The sequence below is a fragment of the Canis lupus genome, chromosome 19 (assembly GCF_011100685.1).
Source record: "Canis lupus familiaris isolate Mischka breed German Shepherd chromosome 19, alternate assembly UU_Cfam_GSD_1.0, whole genome shotgun sequence".
NCBI classification, from domain to species: Eukaryota; Metazoa; Chordata; class Mammalia; order Carnivora; family Canidae; genus Canis; species Canis lupus.
Window position 1 is genome coordinate 32,945,075 of NC_049240.1, and position 23,983 is coordinate 32,969,057.

Genomic DNA, 23,983 nt, shown 5'->3' on the forward strand with positions numbered 1-23,983 from the left:
AGTCACCACTGTGGTGGAGAGGAATGAGTTATTTGGCTATAAACACTCCTCAGGAGACCTTTCTCTGAAGTCAGGGGTGGGGCTGGCTCCTCTCCCCACTGGCTACTCACAGCTGCCCCTGGATTCCCTTTCAGACCCCACTGTCCATTTCCTCATCATCTCCTAGGAGCACCCCCAGGGGGTTTCTGAATCCTTCCCACCTTGCCTATGGGCTTACATGCAATTGGGCTTTGCAGAACCCTGCCTGCCCCAATCCCACTATGTTGTCTGTCCCCTCTCCAGGAGGTAGGAAGCCTGGTACAATTACAATACAAACCCCAACAGTTCCTTCAGCCCCTGGGTGCACTCCTTACCTGATTTAGCTTCTTTCCACAATCCTGGGCAGTTCTGGTTTCAAGTTCTTCTCTTGGTCCCTCCCACCTTATTACTTTGTTGTCACCTGGGTTCAATGGTTTTCCACTCCTCAGCGATAGGTCATGCTTCACTCCTAGTCTGCTCAACCCTCCCTGGCTTCTGACTTCATATCTCCAAGACATCTCACCATCCTTGGGGTGTGGGGAGTGGTGGAACGGTTGGTGGTGATGGAGGTACTTGTTGGGAACAGGGTGGGCACCATGGAGTGGTGAGCACCAGAGCCCAGTCTGGGGCGAAGGAGGGGGTGTTGGATTGTGCAACTGTACGGTCAAAGTCTGTCTTTCTTTAAAATTGTGATGGGGCCCCTGGGTGCCTCAGCAGTTGAGTGTCGGCCTTTGGCTCAGGTCATTATCCTAGGGTCCTGCACTGGGCTCACCGCAGGGAGCCTGCTTTTCCCTCTGCCTATGTTTCTGCCTCTCTATGTCTCTCATGAATGAACAAACAAAATCTTAAAAAAAATAAAATAAAATAAAATTGTGATAACATGCTCAATGCCAATTATTTGGCATGAATTTTAAATTTTAAAAAATCTTGCTTTTAAGTACCATTTATCTGGTACACCTAAAACTAATGTAACTAATGGAACATAGTGCATCACCTATACTTGAGTCAAAAAAATTTTTTTCTTAACTAAACTGACAAAAAGAACAAAAGATAAATTGCATTTGTCTGGATTACTGAGTTCTTGGGCACTCTCTTAAATGTTGCTGGGGAGTCTCACCTCAGTCCTCCTGTGTACTACTAGATTTGCAAACATAAATATGTGATTGACATCTCTGCGGTTCAGTTTTCCCAACTGTAAAATGGGTATCATACACTCCCCCACCCACAATTACTCTCAAAAGGATGCGTTGAAATCTTAGGATAGTGCCCAGAGCATTGTCAGCAGCCCAAAAATGTTATGATGATTATTTCCTGCCCGTGTAGAATCCACACAGCTATATCCAGTTTCAGATTCAGATTACTTTCAGGAGACTCCTTTGTAATGCTGTCTCTCGTTCCTCTAACCTTCCCTCAAAGGCACCTCAACCCAAGAATCACTCCAGTGACCCAGCAACTTGTCACAGAACTACAAACTCTCCAAATGAAATTTTTTAATTCTTTTAAAATGATTTTATTTATTTATTCATGAGAGACACAGAGAGAGAGGCAGAGACACAGGCAAAGGGAGAAGCAGGCTCCATGCAGGGAGTCCAATGTGGGACTGATCCAAGGACCCCGGGATCATGCCCTGGGCCGATGGCAGAGGCCCAACCATTGAGTTATTCAGGTGCCCCAGCCACCCAGGTGCCCCTATTGTTTTTAACATTAACCAAAATTGTCACACGTAGAATGCATGTGGCAGGGAAATGATGCTACAACTTTAAACAATACGCATTCTTAATCTATATCTTTGTGGGGGTGGGGGTGGGAAGGGAATTACCAGTAAAATCACTGGGCTAAAAAGCCACCAAACCTGAAAGGGGAAGAGCAGTGGCAGCCAAGGGGTGTCCTAGGAAGGCAATGGAAAGACCTTACTTACAGTTTGGAGGTGGCCTTGGAGGTGGAGGGTACAGGAAGGGATACGCAGTGAACACCAGAACATCTATCATCTTGGGAATTAAAGAGGCAGTTTTGACTATCAGCTTTCAGTGTAAGTGTCCTCCAAAACTGGAGAGAGGCCATCATGAGGAGAACGTTCATCTGTCAGTCAGCTGGGAGATTCTTCAAGTGGGTTCACATTAGAATCATCCACACCCCCAGTTTGACAATCATTATTTCCCACCATCCCCCCCTCCACCCATGGAGGGAAGTTTAATCCATATGTTTCTGATTCATTTACACCCAACTCCCCACAATGTTATACTGAGACAGCGTTTGGACAGGCAGGAAAATTTCAGTGCTTCTTAACATTTTCCTGGTCTGCCTTCTCAATTCCCACCTCCCTCACTGTGTGGACCTGGACTCTTCCTTTGGCCTGCCATAAATCACCTCCACTCCAAAGGCTGCAGCTGAATTCCCTGCTCCCCGCCTGGGATATTTCTATGCCTTTGCAATTTGGCAAGCACAGGATCCTTCATTCCTATAAAGTGGAAATCCAAACTTGTCTTTTGTAGAAACTCCCCCCCCCACACACACACACCTATCGGCCCCCCCTGCCCTGCTACAGCCATCAGACTGTTGGGAAATAAAACTGATGTGCTCAGAAAGGTGCCATGCTCACTTGTCCTTCCGTACCCACCACCTTCAGCACCCAGCAACTTCCACCATACAGGTCAGCGAGCACTGGAACTCAGGGCTTCTCCACTTGCTGTTGGTTCCTGCCAGAAGTCCACTGAGGTGCACAATGCCTTGCTCGGGTTGCAAGGTTAAATGATTGCTGCCAAGAGTTTTTATAAGTCAGCCCCAATGTTCTTAGAGCAGTTGGTCAAGGGTAGAGAGATGTATGAACACATTAAAATGGACACTTTAAGCCGGCATTTCATAGCAGTCAGAGCTTATCTACTCAGTAAATGTCTTATTTAAAACTTGGGGTTTGTGTGTGTGTGTGTGTGTGTGTATGTGTTGATTGCATTTTAATCCCGTTCTCAAAGACCCATTAACATATCATACACATACCCTTCCAGGAATAAGTTATCGGTTTCATGGTTTGACCATTAAACTGAGAAAAACAAGTCATTTGTAAACCCAATACAATTCATAAGTTCCCACTTATAAAGTAATCCCTGATATGCACTCCAAAGCCCCAGGGACAGCTCAACACAACCAGTTTTTGGTGATCTGGTGATGAAAGATATATTATTGAAATCCAGGAAACCTTGGGAAAAAACTGTATAGCAAAACTATCTAAATTGAAATGAAATGCAGATCGCTTGACTGCCAGCAAGTTTCTTCCTTCCTTCCTTTCTTCCTTCCTTTCTTTTTTTCCCCCCAAAACAATTCCACATAAATGTCTCAAGGCTTAGGACACGCAATTAAAAGATTTATACTTAGACCAGAAGCAAAACAATTGCATGGGTTTCAGGGGCCGTGGCATTTTCAAGATGCATTGGAGAGGCTTGCAGAGGACATGGGCTGACATATGACCCGTTCTCTCTGCCCCACCAGCCGGGCAGTTTTCTGGGTGCCACTCTCAGAACTCATTTTCCCAAGCTGCCTAAGCCCCGCCTGCTCTCCCATAGGACTAGAATTACTAGAATGTCCACCATGTATGACCGTTGGTGAAAACTACCTTGTCCTGAGCAGCATTTTTCATTAAGCAACACAATTTGAGGCATGTTTGGGGAAAGGAACCCTATGGGAAAGTCAGATAGCTTACAGAGACAAAGGAGGCTCTGTCTGGCACAATGATACAGTTATTGTAGGATTTCACACTTTCCGCTCAACTCCCAAGTCCTTCTGTGAGCCAGACTTTAGGATCGCAGTCTGACTGTCCGTCTCCCAACTCATACAAGAAGGTCTCCAGATTTGGGAAGGATTTCACTTCCAATCTCAGAACTCGGCCTATGAAAGGGACCTAGACTCATGTCTAACAGTTGCCTCTAGACAATATTGTTCGTTAGGATTACCATTCTCTCATAATTCCCTTTTTCTCATCTTTCAGAATTAGAATTTCAAATACATTAGCCCCTTCTCCCTGGCCATTCTTTTCTTCGACACCGTCTTCATTATGAACAGCTCCCCAGAATTTGGTAATGAAACCCCAGTGTGGAGTAGATTCCTTCTGGAAAAAAAAAAAAAAAAAAGATGTTATTAACAGAGAAATGCACCCTGACTAGTTTTGTGTCTACAAAAAGAAAAGTCGGATGTGATTCAGTGGCCATATTTTCAGAACACTCTGTCAATGACAGTTGGAAACATATGTTTTTTATAAATTCCTCATTCCCAAACAAAGACTGACAGTAAAGCCCGGGGCTTTGATATTTATATAAATTGTTAAGTGGTTCACTGGGGAAAGTACATTTCAATTAGCATGTCACTGCTTATCATGTGGGCTTCAGGAAAGGCGTCCTGATTAAGCTCGCTGTTCAGCGATACATCAAAAGTTGGGTCTTACCTAAGAGCTGTTCTCCTCAAAGCCAAGGCGTCACCTGATGCTAGGCTGACTTTTCTGAGTTTTTATGTAAAGTCAAATTAGACGTTCAAAATCTGACTTTAAACTGCACCAGTTCAAAAAAAGAAAACAAAAACAAAAAATCACTCCTGTTAGTTCAGTACACGTTAACCCAGCTACTGCTAGGTGGTAAGGCCTGAATCAGTCCTGATTTCTCGGCGGTTCTTAGTGTAAGTGTTATTGGTTACCAAATTTAAAACAAAAAGCTATTTCTGGTTATGAGCTCTTCTGGGGGAGGAGACAGGACCTGAGGTCAAAACCAAGTGAAAATAAACTTCGCCTTTGTTTGTGGCTTTCCAAAATGACAATTCGACGTCTTCGAATAAGAGATTTCCTTTCTCAGAATCTGCTCTCATTCATCTTTTGAGGCTGAGATTAGGTTCATGAGCTATAGATAAACCAACAACTCATCATTCCAAAGTCATCCTGCGAGCTGTGGTCTTATTCCCTCTCCTTTTATGTACTCTGCTGCCGCCCTTAGGACAACATTATAAGTTATGAGGTTTTTCAGTGGGGCTTTTTTTCTGATGTGTCACTATTTGCATCTCATTAACTCAGGCAGACATCCTTAAGATTGACAGTACAATTTTGTGCGATTCAATCCAGAGGAACATTCCAATCTTGCCCAGCCTGAAGAGTCCAGGAAAGACAAGGACACCAAATTTGTTCTCCTTATCTGCTCAATTTAGTAGCCATTTGTCACCGTCAATTAGTTAAGGGTGAAATGATTACCCACAGCTTGAGTTAGGGAATAAAGTCTGGTTGGCAGCGAAAAGAACAATCGGTTCATATGGGAAATGTGAGGTGAGTAGGTGGTATGGTTACAGGACACAAGGCAAGTCTACACCCAAAATATCTCTGACTCATGTCTGAAATTGTGCCATTTGTGATTCATCCCTTTGTGTTAAACATTGCTTTCTTCCTGGGGTTGTTTTAAAATATCCACAGTCCAAGAAAGGGTACAAAACAAGTCCCTGATTTAACCAACATGTATTTATTGAGCCTTTTCCATAAATCCATATGACATTTCAAAAAGAAGGAAGATATGGCCATTGTCCTCAAAGAGCTCACCAACTAGCACTAGGTACGTAAAGAAGTTTCATTCTTTAGAAGACACTCCCTTCGTGCTCCACCCCTTTAATTACTGTGCTCCTCATACCTTCATTTCTTAAGTTTACTGAAAGTCAAGTTTACTTTCACTGACTCTCCTGTGTCTTCCATTTATTTCCACCCTTAAGCCCCTGCCCCTGGTCACTCCTATGAATCAGGTCACCAAGCACCTCTTCGGCACTGAATTCAAAGATTTTCTTTCTGTGTCCATATCTTATGTAACCTCTCTAAAGAGATGAACTTTCCGAACACTTCTTTCTTCAACTCTCCTCTTTAGATCGTTCACATTTTTATTCCTATATCTTCCTTTTAAATGTTGGTGAACTTCCAAGTTCAGGTCTTTTACCTCTTGCCTTTCTTCCAGCCAGTGGTTCCCAACTAGGGGAATTGTGTTCTGTTCCCACCCCTCTCCCCTAGGGACATTTTGCAACTTCCTGGAAGCATTTTTGGTTGTTGTAACCAAGGAAAGGGGATGCTACTGGCATCCAGTGGATAGAGGCCAGAGGTGCTGCTAAATGTCCTACCATGCACAGGCAAGTTCCTCACCACCACAACAAAAACCCATCCCATCCAAATTGTCAATAGTGTCAAAACTGAGAAGGTTCCATATTATCCATGGGTGATGTCATGCACACACACAGCTTCCCCTACTACTGCTATGCAAATTTTTTTAAATTTATTTTTTATTGGTGTTCAATTTACCAACATACAGAATAACCCCCAGTGCCCGTCACCCATTCACTCCCACCCCCCGCCCTCCTCCCCTTCCACCACCCCTAGTTCGTTTCCCAGAGTTAGCAGTCTTTAGGTTCTGTCTCCCTTTCTGATATTTCCCACACATTTCTTCTCCCTTCCCTTATATTCCCTTTCACTATTATTTATATTCCCCAAATGAATGAGAACATATAATGTTTGTCCTTCTCCGACTGACTTACTTCACTGCAAATTTTATCCAATTGTTGTCTTTATCTTTTCAAAAAGAATGTATTTATTTATTTATTTATTTATTTATTTATTTATTTATTTGAGAGAGAGAGAGAGAGAATGCACACGAGAGAGAGAGAGAGCACAAGTGGGTTGCAGAGGGAGAGGGAGAAGCATGCTCCCCACTGAGCAGGGAGCCCAGTGTGGGTCTTGATCCCAGGACCCTGAGATCATGACCCTTGCTGAAGGCAGACACTTAGCCTACTAAGTCACCCAGGTGACCCATTGTCTTAATTTTTGAAAGAGATAAAGCAGAAGCCCAGAGCCACATGCCCTATGGACTGTAGTCATCTCTCCTCTGGGTCTCACAGCACCTGAAAGGGAACGGCATCAGGACAGAGCTCATCCTTTCCTCTCATGAAGCATCTCTTAGTTGGTGACACCATCTCATCTCTCAGACTTGACCCCTAGGAGCCTTCCTCATTATCCTTGGCATTCGAAATAGACTCAGAACCAACCTTCTTTCTGCAGACTCCCATCCCTGCAGTCCACCCCTTAAACAGCTGCCAGGAAGCCTGTCTATCCTGCCTTCTCTGAGTCTTCCGCTTCATGACCACCCCCACATTATCTTCTCATCCAATTAATCGTAATGATACCAATGTCTAATATTTATTGAGCATTGTTCCAGGTGCTCCATGAATTCTGATTTTATCTCGTTTATGGGATGAGGCCATTATCATATCCGTTTTGCAGATAGCAGAGTTGAAACTGGGGAAAGTTAGCTAACTTGACCCTGGCCACAGAGGTGTAAGTGTCAAAACAGAGATTTAAGCTTGAGAGTGACAGGTTCCAGACCTGATACTCATAGTGATCACATGCTACCAATTCCTTTGTCTTCACACTTACAAGAGGACAGGTCCTCCTGTAACAGAGGAGCAACTGAATATATAATGTATAATGGAGGACTAATTTAATATGAACTAATTTATTCTATAATGAGGTATAAGTAGTCTGTTATAGCCCTTAGTATACCGTATTTTGTGTTTGTTTAGCTCAATTCAAATCAATTCAACAATATTTTATACAAGATAAATATGTATATATAAATATATGATATAAACATACATATTACACATTAATATATTATCAGTGCTTGACACCAAGGGCATGTAGTCAAGTAAATACTCAGAGAGTAGTGGCTCCTGTTACCATGTCATCATTAGAACTGACAGACTGGGACAAGTGACCTCCACCCCCATATCAACACAGCCTACCTCCCTCAGCACAGATCAGCAGCACAGATACCCTGGCAACCAGAGAAAAATAAAAAGGAGTAAAGTGTAAATATAAACTATTAAAATGTGAATTTTGACTTGGGATTATTAAGGAGACATGTAAGATTATACATATAGAGGTACCTCGGTGGCTCAGTTGGTTAAACATCTGCCTTTGGCTCAGGTCATGATCCCAGGATCCTGGAATTGAGCCCCACCTGGGGTTCCCTGTGAAGAGCCTGCTTCTCCCTCTGCCTCTGTCCTCCCCCGACTTGTGCTTGCTTTCTCTCTTGTGCTCTCTTTCTCTCAAATAACTAACTAAATAATAAATAAATAAATAAATAAATAAATAAATAAATAAATAAAATCTTTTTTTAAAAAAAATATTGCACGTATAAGACCTTATTTCTCTGGAGTGTTGGAGAAAAAATGTTCAGTTCCACTAGAAAGAAATCTTGGACCACCTCAGGGACTGGTAATAACAGAGGCCAAGTACAGCCACTCTGACCTCCCACCCCACCCTGCACCTCTCCTCTCACCTGTGGGCAGACCTGCGGAGGTGGGTGGAAGCTCCCCAGGGGTCAAACAACCTCTTCCACCAAAGGCTGGTCTTTACTTGAATGGCAAGAAGATCTGGCCCTGAAAAAGGGTTACTGGTCCAAACTTCTCACACCATCTTCCCATGGTGGTGTGCTGCTGAGAAGTTCTAGGCCCAAGTCAGGGCACCTGGATTCTACTCCTGGCTCTGCCACTAAACTCTACGTACATTTGCTTTGACAGTTCCTTTTTCGAAATCTTAATTTATCCATCTGTGAAATGAAAAAATTGGTCTCTTCTCTACCAGCTGTACTATTATTGTAAGGATCTAATGAGAAAGTCAGTGTGTGCTGCTCTATAGTTGAGAGGAAGATAGGAAAACCCCAAAGTCAGGGTCATTAGGAGGAGAGTGCCAGGACCTTTGATGAAAACTAAGAGCAAGAGCAGGTGCTATGTTGGGACCATTTTTATAGTACAAATCCAGGACCTAGGGTGGATCTGACACTCCCCAAATTCTTCCCTTCCCTGTTGTCTGACATGGAAGCCAGAAATACCTTTTCTGCAGTGATAGAAGAGGCTTAAAGAAGTAAGCCATCTGGGGGCAGGAGCACAGTGATTCATTCCTAGTGACACATAAATAACAGACAAAGGTTAATCTCCTGAAAGCAATTCTGGATCAAGCAGAAATTCCTCAACAAGACTAGGAGTAAGTGTGCCACCGAGCAAAGGATGAGATGGACTTCACAGAAAAACACTGACTTATCTGTGAGAGCCAGTCCTGTCAGATTGCCCAGACTGTCAACCACCCCACCTGATGGGGCCAACAGAGGAGATGTGCCTTTCCTCCACCATCCCAGCATCTGTGACTCTCCTCAAGCTGGACCCTTATGGAATTCAATGAACATCCATCTTTGGTCTGGGCTACTCGAGTATCCTTGCTCCTCCATAGAAATCTCCAAACCTGTTCTTAAGCTTTGATGCTATCCCTAATGGGACCAAAAGCTATCCTCAAAATGTAATACTTGGGATTCTTCTTTGAATTCATCAAGAGTAACTGTTACTTAGAAATATCAGCTGTTCCAGGGCACCTGTGTGGATGTGATGTGATGCTTAACAGGCAGTTAAGCATCTGACTCTTGGTTTCGGCTCAGGTCTTTCCCTTTCAATATTACTACCATAACAATAATAAATAACCCCATGGCTTCGCAATCCTGTTCTACAACTATTTCTTGAGAATTTGCCTAGACCTATGTTTATAAAATGAGAGACCTATGTTTGCAAAAATCCCCCCTGGGGCTATTGCCCTCTGGCTGGGGAAGCAGGAGTGCTCCACAGAATGACCACAGAGACCACTCTGGACAGTGCATCAAGCAAAATGAGATAAGGTCGCCCAGTACATTTATGTTTACAAGGCATCTCCTTGATTGGGATTAATAGCAAATTTACAACTATGTGTATGATTTTTTTGATCTGTGTCATAAAAAGACCAGAGGGAAATATATTAAATTTAACTAATGCTTTCCTTTGAGGAGGGCAACAAGAATGTTTTTTCTTCTCTTTACTACTTTTTATATTTAAAAGGACAAATAAAAGGAAGTTTCCCAATGGATGTTGAGGTTCTCTTAAGTATTTAATGCCACCAGTCAATATGTACTTTGTCAGCAATGTGTTCCTTTACATACAATAATCCATGAAGCTAAGTTCTGTTATGATCCTATTTTATCATTTATGAAGATTTTTTGAGACAGACAATCCAAGTCTACACAGCTGGTAATTAATGGATATAAGAAGTAAAGCCAGGCAGACTAGCCCTAGAACTTGTCACCTCAGCCATTCTGTTCTATTATATAATTTTTCAATAAATAAGTGGTCACACTCCTCCCCGCTCAACAAAGCTTATGATTCGTAAAAAAATCTATCAAATCTCTCCTGAAGTCTTTTCAAAGGAAAAACAAAAGGAACCCACAGAGAACATATCATTTGGTCATTTTCACCATGAGTTGTACCAAGGACTATAGGAGTATGTCCTGAATGACACATTCTCTCACAATGTGAAATTGTGATACCAGAGAGCTATGCACTCTGAAAGCTGGCAGGAGCTGCTGAAGCAGACACAGCCTCCCCAGGAATCCAGGCACTAAAGTCAAGGTTTACAGTAAGTGATGAATGCCAACCAGTGTTCTGACCTAAGCATGGGCTTTTGTGAAATTCATACTCCAGTGTCTTAAAATGCTTCATGCATGAAATGCATATTTCTCTTATTTTATAATTATTTTTTAAAACATATGGACCAAGGGCTTAAACACTTCCTCCATTTTCCATAACAGCTATAAAAAAGGGGATTGAGACAGTTTGATGTGGTGAAATTTCTCACCATACTTTCTAACCCCATTCCTTCGCAGACACAACAGGGCATTATGGAGGGTTGAGAGAGAAAAAGAAGGCTCTTTCTCTTCCCATGGTTACCTTGTCTTGACATGGACCTGTCCATCATGGCAGAGACAGATGAGATTTTCAGGGTATAGATATTAACCCTTGCCCACCAGTTATTTCCACTGAGAGCCTGGCTGACTCTCTGGGGCAGCTAGTGTGGTGATTTGGAGCTAAAGTTTAAACTAATTTTTTTTTCTAGTTGGAAGAGTCTTGTTTCCCAACTCTGGAAGTGCCTCTCTGTTCCTGTTGGAATGCTGCTGGGATCTGTGATGTCTGGGTCTCTTGGTGCTGAGATACCTGCCCCAGCTCTCCTCTTTCCCACCTGACTGTTGGCAATTCATTTCAAAGCCATCAGATGCAAAGGTATTTCCCGACAGAGAGCTTCATGTTGTGACAGAAGCCTGAGGGCAGAGAGAGAAAGAGAGTGAGAAAATTGGCTTGTGAGAAGTTGGATTGTCTATTTGTGAGCTACTCTCCCGCGTAGTAAGGAGACCATTTTTCTGATAAGAGAAAGGTATGACCAGACCTTTGTGATGGAGTGAGGTCAGATTCACATGCCAGAGGAGGAAGAAGGTAACAGTAGCTTCTTTCACAAATAAATCTTAACACATGCAACAGAGAAAAGTGTGCGGTAGAGAGATTTCTGGCTCAGATGGGTCCACTGGCCATTAGGTTGGCTACTTTTGTTCCCCCAAATTCTCCTTCCTCTTTGAGTGCTCTCGGATTACTTCTGGGCCTCAGCACTGACCTTGGAGGAGAAACAGAACTACTGCCTGTTAACACTATTCTTAGGTCTGGGTTATGGCCCTTCCCGTGACACCTTATGAAGAGCTGAAATGAACGTTCATATGTGATAGAATTTCAAAGGAGAAATCAATGCAGAACTCAGATTGTGACCTACGAGATGGAACTTCTTCACCTCTATTCAGCTTACTCCAGTCAACTACTGGGGTCTCCTTATCCTCCTGTCTTCTGTAGTGGGTGCTGCTTTATCGTTCCTCATCTGCCCACCTCAACGGTACTACCAGGAGCACTTGTCGAGATGTCTTCCTTGCTCAAGGTTTAGAGTGAAGAGAGCAAACAGAGCTCAGAGATGCTGGAGCTGCCTTTCTTGCCTTGCCTTCCATCCTCCTCCTTCCCCAGAGGATTGACTCTATAAACGAAAATCCATTCTGAGGATACTTGCCAGGTCTTAATGGAAAACAGATCACAATATTACAAGAAATGTACAAAGAGCAAAGGCTATTTTTTAATAGGGGGTTAGAGTATATTCTTCGTATTTTTCATAGGGAGCCAGAGATGTTAGAATTTCCTGTCAGCTTAGAATTTCTCTTACCCAGACTCTAGGTTTGTTTCCTCCGTTAACTACATATTTTACTCTGGCAGGTCTCTTTACCTCTCAGAATTGAAGTTTGCTCTTCAGTAAGACACGGGAGTTGGATTGGATCATCTAGAAGGTTCTCTGCAGGACCTCCTTTCCGCATGTGAAATTACAGAGGGGGCTAGCATTTATGATGTATAAAGACATAGTAGATTTGTTACTTTCCCTCCAGAAGATTACAGTAGAGGGCTAAGATCAATGTTCAGACAATTATCTTATTTAAAAAATGTACACTAGATAAGCCACGAAGGATGAGGAGAGGGTGAGAGTCTGGAAGGAAAAAATACTTAAGGAAAGAGTGATGTTTGTGCTTCTCTCTTTATGGACTTTTTTCCCCATAAGTATGCCAGTATGTTTTAATTACTCATGCCATTATCTTAATTACTTCAGTTTTATATTAAGTCTTGATACCTGGTAATATTAAGAAGTACATTACTGTTTCTGTTTTTCAAGCTTATCTTGATGATTATTGAACCCTTGTGTTCCCACACAATTCTACTATCAGCTTGGCAACTTCAATTTTAAAAAGCAATGATCAGAGTCTGGGTGGCTCAGTGGGGAGCCTGCTTCTTGCTCTGCCCCTCCTCCTGCCCATGCTTCCTCTCTCTCAAATAAACAAAATCTTTTTGAAAAAAAAAAAGAGTGAAAAATTGTATTTGGATTGCCTTGAATCCATTGATCAATGTAGGGAGACCCAATATTTTTATTTTTTCAAAATAAATCTATTTTTTATTGGTGTTCAATTTGTCAACATACAGAATAACACCCAGTGCTCATCCCATCAAGTGCCCACCTCAGTGCCTGCCACCCAGTCACCCCCACCGCCTGCCCACCTCCCTTTCCACCACCCCTAGTTCTTTTCCCAGAGTTAGGAGTCTTTCATGTTCTGTCTCCCTTTCTGATATTTCCCACTTATTTTTTCTCCTTTCCCCTTTATTCCCTTTCACTATTTTTTTTATTCCCCAAATGAATGAGACCATATAATGTTTGTCCTTCTCCAGTTGACTTATTTCACTCAGCATAATACCCTCCAGTTCCATCCACGTGGAAGCAAATGGTGGGTATTTGTCGTTTCTGATGGCTAAGGAATATTCCATTGTATACATAGACCACAGCTTCTTTATCCATTCATCTTTCGATGGACACCGAGGCTCCTTCCACAGTTCGGCTATTGTGGACATTGGTGCTATAAACATCGGGGTGCAGGTGTTCTGGCGTTTCACTGCATCTGTATCTTTGGGGTAAATCCCCAACAGTGCAATTGCTGGGTCGTAGGGCAGATCTATTTTTAACTCTTTGAGGAACCTCCACACAGTTTTCCAGAGTGGCTGCACCAATATCTTTACAATATTGAATATTTCAATCTATGAAACATGATCTATCCCTCTAGTTATTTAGGCCTTCTCAACGTGTCGCAGTTATGGTAGTATTTCATCGTAGAGATGTTGTGCATCACTTGTTTGACTTATTTCTAGATATTTAGTGGGTTTTTATGCTAATGCTTATGATATCTTTTTAAAAGTTTATTTTCTAGTTGTTGATCGTATGTCAAATGCCATTAATTTTTAAATAGTGCTTTTTATCTAGTAACCCCAGCAAATTCACTTATCTTACAGTTTATCTCTATTCATAAAATCATATTGTCTATAAATGATGATAATTTTATTTACTCATTTTCTATTAGGGTAGATTGATGGCTACCCAAAGATGTCAAATATTTTTTTTTTAAGATTTTATTTATTTACTCATGAGAGACACAGAGAAAGAGAGAAAGAGGCAGAGACACAGGCAGAGGGAGAAGCAGGCTCCATGCAGGGAGCCTGATGTGGGACTCCATCCCGGGACTCCAGGATCACACCTTGGGCCAGATGTAGGCCCTAAACCGCTGAGCCAACCAGGGATCCCCAAGATGTCAAATCCTAATCTCTGAAATTTGTAAATATTTCTTTATTAGGAAAAAGGCTCTTTGCAGAGATAATTAAATTAAGGATCTTGGGGTAAGGGGATTGTCCTGGATTAACTGAATGGACTCTAAATGCCATCATGCTGTGTCCTTATAGGAGAGAAATAAAGGACGATACACACATAGAGAGAGTTTCTATGGACATGGAGGAAAAGATTAATATGACATAGTCTCAAGCCTGGAACTACCAGAAGTGAATGAAACAAGACGTGGATTTTCCCCTAGAGTTCTCCAAGAGCACAATTGTTCAATTTTGGGTTTCTAGTCTCCAGACCTGTATAAGAGAATAAATTTCTGTTTGAACCACCAAATTTGTGTTGACTTATTATATTAGTCACAGGAACCTAACACATCATATAATGGTTTTTATTTACTTTTCTTGCTTTCTTGCTCTGCATAGAACTTCTAGGACAATGTTAATAGAAATGTGGTAGCAAGTACTTTCGTCTTGTTTCTTAGCGGTAAAAGTTTAAATATTTTAGCATTAATTATGATGTCAGTTGAAAGGTTTTTATAAGGAATCCATTAATTAAGATAATTTTTATCGATTCCTAATTTGCTAGGAATTTTTTTGTGGACTAAGGTTAAATTTGATCAAATGATTTTCCTGCAATTGTTGAAATGATAGCATGGATTTTATTCCATTTATATGACAAATGCACTCATTAACTCTTAAATATTAAATAAGCATTGCATCCCTGGAATAAACCCAATTTGTTCATGTTGTATTATACTTCTACATTTCTTTGGATTTGATTTATTAATATTATGTGGAGACTTTTTGTGTCTATATTCATGAAAGAGATTGGACTGTAATATTCCTTTCTCCTAATGTTCTTGAAAATATTCTAAATCAAGGTTATGCTGGCCTCATAATACTGGTTGAGACGAGTGTCCTCTCTATTTTCTAGAATAATTTCTGTGAGATTGGTTTTATTTCTTTCTTCATTGTTTTAAAAATGTTACAACTGACAAAAATGATACAACATCCCCCCCAATGTTATGTGGGGATGAAGTTTTGTTACAGCTTTTTAATAAAGAATTAACTTTAGTTCACAAAATTGGAATTTTAATTTTTTTCTTCCTGTCAGCTTTCGTAAGCTGTATTTTTTAAAGGAATGTGTGCATTTTATCTTTGCTGTTAAATTTATTGGCATAAAGTTGTTGATATTATTTTCTTTTAGTTATCTGTAGGATCTGTAGTAATGTCACATTACTAATATTGATTTGTGGTTTCTTTCTGTAGGATCTGTAGTAATGTTCACATTACTAATATTGATTTGTGGTTTCTTTGATTTTATCTTGTTTGGTATTATTAGAGATTTTCAATTTTATTAATCTCAAATAATTTGTATGTACTGATTTTCTCTACTATACACTTGTTTTCCATTGTATTAATAGCTGCTTTTTATTATTTTTTTCTCTCCATTTTCTTTGGGTTAATTTTTTTTAATTTCTTGAGATGGATATTTCAATCACTTATTATTTCTCTTTTAATAGATATATTTATGATTAAAAATTTCCTTCTAGACATGGCTTTAGCTGCATCCCAAAGCTTATATATTTTATATTTTTATTAGCATCTAGTTCAAAATATTCTGCACTGCCCGTTATAAGTAATCCTTTGACCCATGCATTATTCAGAGATTATCATTAATTTTAAGACCTCTGATTATTTCTCAGGTTTTTTGTTTTCGTTTTTGAAATGGATTTCTAGCTTAAATCCATACAGTCAGAGAAGACACTACTATTTCAATCACTGGAAATGCATTGAAAATCATCTTATTTTTATAATGTGGCCAATTTGATAAATGCTCATTTTGCACTCAGGGAGGATTTGTGTTCTGTAGATTCTCTGTGTAATGTGTATAAATCAAAAATATTAACCATGTTAAAACTATAATTCAAGGTAAATATTTATCTCCATTTACTCTTCTTTCACTTTGTGCTATTGTATTTATGTACTTAAATTCTATGTGTTTTAGTTGCATAAGACCTTCCCATTTCTTTACTCTTCCTCGGTTCCTTATTTCAATCTGAGAGATAGTCTTCAACTTAATTTTAGTGCAGAACAATTATGAACAAGTCATCTTTATGTATGACAAAACCACATTAGTTTCATCTTACAAATTTATATATGTTTATTGGATACTGAATTTGAAGTTGGCTGATAATTTCTGTCCACACTTTGAAAGTGCCATGTCAGTGTCTCCTTACTTCCACAAATTATCTTTAGAAGTTACCTATAAACCATTTTGTTGCAACTTTATAGGTAATGAGTCCTTTTTCTCTGGCCTTTAAAAATGTTTTCCCTTGTTTTCAGTTTTCAGGAATTTACTTATTATGACATGCTCAAGTATGATTTACTTGGTATTATTCTGCTTGGACTTCAGATACATTCTTTTTAAAAAACTATTTATCTATCTATCTATCTATCTATCTATCTATTTATGAGATAGAGCGTGCACAACCTGGGGAAGGGTCACAGGGAGAGGGAAAATCTCAAGCAGACTCCCTATTGAGTGGGGAGCCTGACACCAGGCTCGATCTCACAACCCCAAGATCATGACCTGATCCAAAATCAAGAGTTGGACACATAACTGACTGAGCCACCCAGATGCTCCAGATTCCAGAGACATTATTGAATCTTTGCAAATCTTTTTAGCCATTATCTCTTCAAATATTATTTGTACCCTTTTTTTCTTTTTTCTCTTTTTGTAATTCCAATTAAATGTGCACATGCTTTCTCACATTTTCTACTCTTTTTTCTCTCCATGCCTTTATCTTTTTTTTTTCATGCCTTTATCTGAATATTTTCTAGCAACATACCTTTGATATGATATGAATCCTCTTTTTCTGTCCCTAATTTATTGTTATTGAATTGGTCATTTCAGTTATTGTATTTTCAGTTGTAGTATTCTCATTTGATTACAAAACTAAACCTCCATTTGCTCCCTTCAAACCTGTGTACTATTTGTTATTGTATACTTTACTTCTTCATATGTTATCAAGCTCACACTACATTGTTACTCTTTTTCTGCCTTAGAGTCAGTTTTTCTTTTAAGTTTAAGAACTTTATTGAAGGGGCACCTGGGTGACTCAGTGATTGGGCATATGCCTTTGGCTCAGGGCATTATCCCGGAGTCCTGGGACTCCCCACAGGGAGCCTGCTTCTCTCTCTGCCTATGTCTCTACCTCTCTCTGTGTGTGTCTCATGAATAAATACATCTTTTTTTTTTAAAAAAAGAACTTTTTTGAAATATAATTTATATACCAATTAACCCATTTACAACATAAAATTCAGTGGTTTTTGGTATACTTACAGATATGTACCATCATCACCACAGTAAATTTTAGAACATTTTGATCGCCTCAAAAAGAACCTCTGTGCCCTTTGGCTATCATCCCCTAGGCCCCAATAACTCAGCCTTTACCATCTACTAATCTGCCTTTGTCTCTCTAGATTTGCCTATTTCAAATAATGAATATGCATTAAATTGTATATATGATCCTTTGTAATTGGCTTCACTTAGCACATTCTCAAAGTTCATTCATGTTTTAGTATGTTCTGGTACTTTATTGTTTCTTATGCTGAATAACATTCCATCATATGGATATACCACATGTCTATTCACTTGTCAGTTGATGGATTTTGAGTGGGTTCCAACTTCTGGCTATTAATGAATAATGCTGCTATGAACATTCCTGTGCAAGTTTTTGTGTGGACATATTTTCATGTCTCTTGGATAGATACCTATGAGTGGAATGGCAAGGTCATGTGGTGAGTCTGTGTTTAACTGTTTGAGAGAATGCTAGGTTGTTTTTTAGGGCAGCTACCCCATTGTGCACTCCCACTAGCAGTGTAGAGAATCTCTGGGGTCTCAATGTCCTCCCCAACATATACAATTGTTTAGCTTTTCTTTGCAAGTCATTCTAGTGGTTCTGAAATAGCAATTTATTGTGGTTTTGATTAACATTTCCCTGATGACTAAGGGTGTCAAGCATCTTTTCATGTACTTTAAATTATCATCCTTTAGAACAATTAAAAATAACAGAAATTTTCCCTCCTGTTTATAATTTCCTGTGTATTTCATTTCTTTGTGTTGAAACAAATATCCAAGTAATACCCAATTTCCTCTGCTTAAAGCATTTCACTTAACATTTCTTAATGCTTAGTGCAGGTCAGTTAACAGTAAATTTTTATAGCTTTTGTTTGAAAACCTGAAAAAATCCAATGGTCTCCATTTTCAAAAAGATATTTTCACTGTATATAAAATTGTGACTTCACAGCTATTTTCTCTCTTCTTTTGGTGTTTTAAAGATGTCACTATTGTCTCCTGGCTTGCATAGTTTTAGCTACATATCTGTTGTATTCTTTGCTGTCCTGTTTGTGATGTTTCCTTTATCCTGTCTACCTTCAATATTTTCTATTTGACTTTGATTTTTAGAAATTTTATTATGATCAGTCTCGGTGTACGGGCTCTCTATCTAACTCTCTCTCTCTGTTTTGGTATGTGGTTGCATTCATTAAACTTGGGATTCTTGGGACGCCTGGGTGGCTCAGTAGTTAAGTGCCTGCCTTCAACTGGGGGCGTGATCCTGGAGTCCCAGGATCGAGTCCCACATTAGGCTCCCTGCATGGAGCCTGATTCTCTCCCTGCCTATGTCTCTGCCTCTCTCTCTCTCTCCTTCTCTCTCTCTGTCTCAAATAAATAAATAAATAAATAAATAAATAAATAAATAAATAAATATCTTTTTTTAAAATTTGGGATTTTCTGTGTTGCTTCAATCTATCATTTGTTGTCTTTGATCCTCAGCCATTTTCTTATTTTAAGTTTATATTTTTGGCTCTGTTTTCTCTGTCTTTTCCTTCTAGGTCTTCAATAACCCATATGTTTGACCACTTGATACTGTTGTCTCACAGTTCTTAGATGCTCTTTTTGCTTTTAGTCACTGATTTTTCTCTCTTCATATATTTCAGTTTGGATGATTTCTATATTGACCTATCTTCAAGATCACTAATTCTTTCCTTATGTGTCGTCTGTCTTATTATAAGTCCATTGTGATAATTATACATTTCTATATCTCCTGAAATTATTTTACAATATTTCTACTTGACTCCTTTTTATAATTCTTCATTTCCATGCTGGAATTCCCCCTCTTTTTTTATGCATGTTGTTTTTTGTTTATGCATGTTGTTCATTTTTTTCACTAGATTTTTAATATAAATGATCTTAGTTATTTTAAAGATTCTACCTGATTGTTCCAACATATGTGTTATCTCTAAGGTTCTGAGCACAGTTCTGGCCTTATCTTTTGATTATGAGGTTGTTTCTGGTTTTGTTTGGCTTGCATCTATGTATGTCCCATAATTTTTTTTTATTATGTGCCAGACATCATGTATAGAGATAGAGACAGAGGTAAGTATTATTTTTGCCTGGAAATAGCTATGTCTTTTCTTGAATCAGGCCACTGGTGGGAGGAGCATCAGATTGAGTCCATGTAGATGGTCACTGATCTGGATTCGTGTTTTGTTGTTGCCAACCAACCACAGACTTCAAGTTTCTCCATCACTGGGCTGCTGCTACCCTGTGCTTGGAAGGAGATCTAAGGTGTGGTAAGGTTTTCCTCAATGTTCTTACTCTATTCAGCTTTCAGCATTCTCTGTATCCCTGCACCACCTCTTGCATCTCTTTTCAGGAGGAGTAGGCTATTATTTGTTACTTACTCCTAAGCTAACAGTGAGAACAGGAGGATTTTTGGTTCTTCCAGTCCAGCCTTAGTCTTATGCATACTCTGTGCATTTGGGGCTCAAGAGTGGAGCATTTTCTGCATGGCTGCCCACCCAGCAATAACAGTCCAACTCTTCCTTATGTCTGTGGAGGCTCTTGGACAAGAGATCATTTCTTGCTGCTCCTCCAATGATAGCAGACTTCTGCTTTGTAACCACGCAGGATCCTGGAACTAAAAATGGTTTCTTCCTCTCCCCAGGAAAAGAAAGATTTTCCTATTATTCCCCCCACCCCAAAAAAAAGCTATGGATTTTGTCTAGGCCCCGGGCAGAAAGATTTCCTATCTTTCCTTCGAGGCTTAAGTCTTTGTTTCATATGAGACAAGGGTTCAGGGAAACACATGGAGTTTCATGCCTGGCTCCTCATTCCATGCCTCCAGCATCCCTGTACCTTGGAGGGAGATCCTCTGGTGTCTTGCCCTTCCCCCAGTCATTCTCGGGAGCCCCCAGTGCAAGTCCATAAAACATTGCTTGTGAACAAGTACAGGTTCCTCTTCTGTCTGGGGCTTTTTGTCATTCTAAATTTTCACACCAGCCTACATCTGGCCTTTCAGAATTCATTCCGTTAACAGAGGACATTTCTTTCTCTCACGCTCTGTCAAACACAGTTTGTGCGTCTTGTCTCCATTTGAAGAGGTTTATCACTTTTTTGGAATTCAGTTCATTGGTTGTCTTGTGACATCAGTCTGTGATTGGCTCATAGAAAGTTGTATTTTGTAGATTATTCAGCTTTTTCTTGTGCCAGGTTGGGAGCTACGTTTTTCTGTGGTTTTCTACTCTGTGCCAGGCTCTCCTCTGGAAAAGACTGGCAGGGCCATCTTCTGGAGGAATTTATATTCTAGTAGAAGAGACAGATAATAAGCACATACATAGATAGGTAAATAAGCAAATAGGAGGTATACAATCATATATAGATAAACTCCAAACAATGGAAAGAGCTATAAGAAAAAAAAAAGGCGGTACACAATCACTGGGAGAGACATTGGCATGCTACTTTCAGTTATTATTGAGGAAAGAGAATTAACCAGCTATACAAAGGTGTGGGAGAACATTCCAGGCCCCATATACTGGGAAGTGAAAAGTGGCTCAGTAGAGTGAAGCATGGAATTGATATTGCCAACGAATCAGGAGAGAGCTGATCTGGGTAGAATCTCAAGAGTGATGGGGAGAGTAGCAAGAGATGGGATAGGAAAAACTGGTGGGAACTTTTTTTTTTTTTTTTCTGGTGGGGACTTGATGTAGGACTTCCCAAACTATGGTAAGGAGTATGGATTTTATTCTAAGTGTGCTGGGATTCACTGGAGTGATTTCAATTATATCATGAAGTTCAGATATTTGGTTGTGGAGAGTAATCCTAATCACTAGAGATCATGTGAAGTTGGTATCTTTCTCTGAGGAGTACCCTTGGTGCATCTTGAGCATTAATCCATACTCTACTCAAAATTTTTGATGTTGAAAGGATAGTCTCAGTTCATTAGTAGGGTTTCTTACCCTGGCTTCTTTATACTACCCATGCAATTTTATGCATTTGGTTGAAAAGGAAAAAAAAATCAAAATCCATTCTGTGACCTTGAATGCAGAATTCTTAGAACTCTAGATGATTTTCCTATCCCAAGAAGAGATGCCTTTAGGAGAATTACAATTCTTTATGGATTAACTTCTCAGTGTAGTTCCCATAAGGTTAGTGCTCAAAGGTCAATGATATGTATCAAATTTTAAAGAGGTAATGCATTCTTATCCAACCCCAGTCTTGCCTTTTCCAGGAGCTTGTTCCACTTTTTCTGTCCTTCGAGTGAGGAAAATAGGCATCAGTATTTATAGATTTGATTTTCAAAAATCAAATTCTAACCATCTCACCTTTTAAATGGAACTAACAACCTTAGAAGCCACTTATTAACTATGCTACCAAACACTTAGAAAGAATGAGAGAAGGCTTGATATTGGACTGCCACAAGAACCAGTATTGTCATCAAAGGCCAGAGAACTCATAGCTGAGGTTTCCTAAAGAGAACATCTTACATGTTCATTTGTCCTTTTCTTATTTATTCTTTCAGCAAGCATTTACTGAGCACATACTACTTGATGTTCTGTGAGGCCCACACACAAAAATAGCAATGTGATTTCTGCACTGAAGGACTTCACACATCTAGAACAGGAAATAAAACAGGCCAAAATGGTTATACTTATAATCTAGGCAAAACTCCATGCTTCAAAGAGCTACAGGGAATGAGAGGAGCTCAGTTTTTGACCTTTTAGTAAAGTCAGAGGACTCAATTCTTTTGCTGTGAACAGCATTGGAATAATCAGGGCTACTCCATACAGCTGGAGTCTTCTCAATGGGATGGTAGTCTCCTTTTTTAAAGGCATCATTTGTAAAGATAAGAAAGTTGAGAGGGAAATGGAGTTTTTGGTGATGGTGGGAGTGTGTGCTTGGGTAGATGAGGCAGTGAAAACATGGTAGCCACTTAACCTGGGCCTCAGGACTGGTGCTCTGAAGATAGCAAAAGATGAGAAAAGGTAGTTCTGGAAGTCTGTTCACATTGGGGTGGTAATTAAAGTCATGAGGCCAGATGAACCCTCAGTTGGAGAGACTATAAAATGAGGCCACTGAGGGCTGGCCCTGGAGCTTTGGGGAATTACTGATTCTTACAGAAAGTCTGTAGCCATGGTAAAGCCCTGCCTGTGTGGAAATCACAACCGGAGCCTCGAAGTCATTAACACGAGTCTAACTAACTGTGCTTTTGCCTGGTACAGACAAAACACCACACAAAGCAATTAGGCACCACTGGTTACAGGCTGAATGTTTATGTGAAGGCTAGACATGAATTCCAAGTTATTTAACTTGACCTTTGTGAATAAAAGCGCTCATGTAGGAGGTTTGCTATTCATTTTTATTTAGCGTAAAGCAGAACCCCATTGTAAGGACCTCTTTTTCTTGTTTTTCACTCCCAGGTAACTTTATCCTCCTGGTCCTCCAGGGAATAACCCAGGTAAATTGACAAAGCACATAAACCTAAACTGCCTGAGTCAAGTTTTGGTTTCTGTTCTTTCTTCAATTATAAGTAGCTATCTCAGGGGGGCCTGGGGCTCAGAAGACAGATAGAATTTATCAACTGCTGCCAGAATGTAATTTAAAATGAGTCCAAGAGGAAAAGAGCCTTCCCGAATATTCCCACCATGGGACAAGGAGTGGGAGGATGCTTGCTAGAGCCAGGTGTGAGTGGGGAGGCCCTTGCAAGGATGTTCCTGCTGACAGCCTTTTGGGGACTTCATAAAAGTCGCTAACATGACTGGTTTATCTTGTGCCCTTCTTCCTTGAAGAGTGAGTTCTTTCTCCAAAAGTGACTCTATCTGATGTATATTTAGCTTAAATCAAGCAGGATTTTTGCAGTTTACAATTAGATCCAGCAGGAAGGCATGGTTGTAATGCAACTCTTTGCAAAACAGACTTAGTAAACAACGTCTATAAAGGCTTCCCAGACGCTCTGAGACCCATCCAGGGCTTACATCCAGGCTTTGCACCTTTTCCAACACTCTGAAACTCGACTCTGAGCAATTTGAAGCATTTGACACAGTGCATGCAAATTGCTGGAAGGAGAGTGGCTAAAAAGGCATTTATTATTTGTCTAAGCCATTGATGAGCCAGAAAGAGAAGACAGAAATGAGCAAGCCAGGAAGCAGGTAAGGATGGCTGAGGAGAGAACAGAAGGAGAGCAAGAGGGAAGGAGTAATGCTCAAGTGGGTGGACAGTCATTGGGAGGGGATCTCAGAGGGTGTTAAACCCTGAACATTTGTGATCTCCACAGTAGTGGTGAATCTGGATAATCCTTAGCAAGCAGCCCAGTGATGCTGTGGACCGAGCAAGAGACCCCTCCTCTTAGTTCACTGAGGAATTTATTAAGCCAGAGCTGCTCAGAAGGGAGGAGTCGACAATGAGATTTGCCCACCTCATTCTGTCTTACCCTGGAGGCAACCCAAATGGGGAGGAGGAACTGGGGAAAGACATCTTAATGGCTTGCTGGAAAAGAAAAGGAGGTCATAATATTCAACAAACAAAATAAAA

General features: G+C 40.2%; 1 long non-coding RNA gene across 3 annotated transcripts; it reads right to left on the reverse strand.

Moving 5' to 3' along the window:
* Positions 1–1,553: 1,553 nt before the first annotated feature.
* On the reverse strand, positions 1,554–11,639 carry LOC119864476. Of its 3 annotated transcripts, none has more exons than XR_005374109.1 (5): positions 11,312–11,639; positions 10,819–11,186; positions 8,907–8,975; positions 8,355–8,454; positions 1,554–4,117 (listed from the first exon to the last, which is right to left on the reverse strand). It is a non-coding gene; the product is annotated as an uncharacterized LOC119864476 (long non-coding RNA). The 3 variants fall into 3 exon arrangements; XR_005374110.1 differs by having other exon boundaries at positions 1,554–4,114; positions 8,355–8,624; XR_005374108.1 differs by having other exon boundaries at positions 8,355–8,624.
* Between the last annotated feature and the right edge of the window lie 12,344 nt (positions 11,640–23,983).